We start from the raw sequence: 3,223 nt of genomic DNA, 5'->3' as shown, positions 1-3,223 counted from the left end.
TAGGGCTTCTTGGTCATATAAACTTTTTTAAGCAAATCATCCTGGACGATACTCTCATCATCCTAGATAATATGCTCAAATCAGAAATACTCAGCCACCAAACTTATTTAGGAAAGATTTTATTTTTAGAATTTTGTTCTAAATATACCTGATGATCTCATATCATCTTGGACGATTAATTACACTCATTCCTAAATTAGTCAGGTGATTAAGAAAAATAATTAATATTAGATTGATCGATCATATCATCATGGATGACTAGTAAGAAAAACCTTAGTCTTCTCTTGAATCACTAATTAGACGTCCTGAACTACTGCTGGACGATCAGTTATAATTCTTTATCGTCCAGATGTATCTCTTGGATGACCCAAACTATCTGCTGGATGATAATCACTGATTTTGAACTAATCATCATGACATCCAAACATCATCCTGGACTATAAGTTATATTTCTTCATCATCCAATATGTATCTCCTGGATGCCCCAAACTATCTGTTGGATGATATATATGATTTTAAACTAATCATACAGGTAATATAGTCTTGGACGATCATAATAAATAATTTGTTTGAATCATACATCACACCCAGATCGTCCTAGTTGGAAGGGCTAAAATACACTAATCGTACAGGACGATCAGTCGATCATTCTAAATGATCTTTGATGGCAAGTTACAAAATAAGAAATTTTTTAAGGCCTTCTTTATATGATCTTATTTGTTAATGAGAGTATATTTTACTATTGTCCTGACCTGAGAGAGCTTAGAGAAGGAGAGTGAGAGCTTGGGAGAGAGAGAGAGAGAGTGAATCTTGTGAGGGGGAGTTTGTGAGCTGTTCACAAAGGTTGCTCCAAGAAAGGATTCAAGTCGTCTTCTCCAATCATCATCCCTGGTTCCTTGGTGGCTCTAGGGAGGTCTTCATCAGCACTAGATCAAAATTCTCTACCTGCTTTAGGAGGAAGAAAAAGGAGTTAGGGTTCTCTGCCTGCTTCAGAAGGAAACAAAAGGATTTTAGGTTCTCTATCTCACTGGAGTCGGTGAAATGGATTTTCTAAAAGTTTATATGCCTTGCTGTGGGAGCAAAATGAGAGTCACTGTGGTTTTAGTGCAATACCTGGAGGAGAGGCTCTGGGGAATGGACGTATATCAAGTTGACCGAACCACTATAAAATATGGTGTATTCTTTTTGTTTTATTCCTCCACTTTATTTTTCGCATTTTAATTTCTTTGGTTGATTGTGTTCGTTTTAAAATATTTAAAATGGAATTCAAAAAGATTTTTCTTTTGGTTTAAGAATTTTAAAACTACAAATTTACCTCCCACTTGGTTAGCCTTGGGCTAATTCATAAGGGCTTAACAATCCTAACAAACTTTCAAAAAGATCTTCATATAATTTTTATTAAATTATATATTTTATATGAAAGAGTCTTGTGAGAATTGATTTTGAACATATTAAGTAGAAGTGTGTATTAAATTTATGTTATCTTGACTCCTATTTTTTGTGCTAATGCTACTCCATTTGATTTCAATCAATTAACTGAACAATAAACTCTCAATAAGTACTCCATTTATTCTGCTTTGGGTTCTTTCATTTTCTAAAAAATTTTACATTGATTAATTCCACCCTTTGATATATTTTACCGATGTGGCTTCAAGTTGGTAAAAAAAATCCAGTGTTTGTGAGCAATTTTGTTTTCTACTTGAAAGCTATTTATGTTTGGCTTGTTAAATAGGATTAATGTTTGACTTAATTATATTTGACACATAATAGTTTGATGTATAATGCATACACTTTGATATAGCACATGCAATCAGTATCTATATTAATTTAAGAATATATGTAAAACATTTTAATTAAATTAATCTTAAATGAAAAAATGTTTCATGTAGCCGACCCCACGTAGTGGGATAAAGGCTTGATGTTGTTGTTGTTGTTAAATGAAAAAATGAGTGTCAACAAAGAAGAAAGATATGTTAAATTTTAATATCGTTCACTTGTAAATAATTTGAAATGATTATTAATTGCATCACTAACCATGAATTTGAACACGTGTCTTCTAACCATGAATATAAACATTGCATGTGTTCTATGGTTCAAATGTCCTAAGAGGATAAATGAGCAAAGAGAATAACTTTTATCTCTTAAATCTAAAAAAAAGGAGAAATAGGGAGAAATGAATAATAAATCACCTGGAATGGAGACGAGCAATGGAGAAGGCGATACCTTTAGTTTTGGGAGGAAGAACATGAAAAAGAAGAAACAAGGCAGGTTGGAGCGGAATAGGGCTCTTACCAATGGATTTTCAAGCTGAAGAACCTGCCAGCTTTAAAATATATTTATTTAAGAACTCTCAGCTCACTACCAAAAAAAAATTCTCAGCTGTTGTTTGGGGCAGTTTCAAAACCGCCGTCAAAGCCATCATTTCGCACTGATTTTGACCGCTACTATTTTTATCAATTTTAACCAGTGCAAATAGCACCGTTTTTTACCACTTGTAAAATCCCCCCACCTTCTTGATCCTATAAGCGATTCGACACTCTCGGCTTGCACTAATTCCTCTTCCCTCTAATTTCGTGCATTTTGTGACCCTTAGCCTTTGATCGGAGTGAAAATTTTTGTCAAAACTCTCATCCACCCACTCATCCCGGTCACTCACTTCTACTTCTTTCTCTCCTTGGTCGGTTTGTCCCAAATCCTGAGCTGACGCTTGTGTAAGCATGCAACTCTACTCTATCCATGCCTAACTTGTGGTTTCATTTTAAATGCTTTCATCATCTTTCTTTTATTTTACTGTTCTTTTGTGAATTCAATTAAAATTCATTTGTAGCTTTGTGGTTTCATTCCAATTGTTGTGCTTTTTCCATTCCTAGAGTAATCTAACCATACAAAGTGTAGCATGCAAGGCTTATAAAGATTTGTGTGATAAAAGATCGTTGTTTGGATATTCTGCTTGATTGAATGGAATCTTTTTTTTTTTCTTCTGAATTTAGCAACAAGCTTCTAGGGTTTCACATAGCACTATTTGCATTGACTTGTTATGTAAACCATTAGGTCTTTCATTTCCTTCTACTCGACATAAAAGAGAAGATGAGATGATTTCTATGCATACAAATCTCTCTAAAAAATCTTACAATTCATTTGGTTAATTGAAATTAGAAAATTCATCCTAGAATGGTGATTTTTACCAATATATATATATATATATATATATATATATATATAT

The sequence above is a fragment of the Dendrobium catenatum genome, unplaced genomic scaffold (genome assembly GCF_001605985.2).
Source record: "Dendrobium catenatum unplaced genomic scaffold, ASM160598v2 fragScaff_scaffold_1413, whole genome shotgun sequence".
NCBI lineage: Eukaryota > Viridiplantae > Streptophyta > Magnoliopsida > Asparagales > Orchidaceae > Dendrobium > Dendrobium catenatum.
This window is presented reverse-complemented; position numbering follows the sequence as displayed.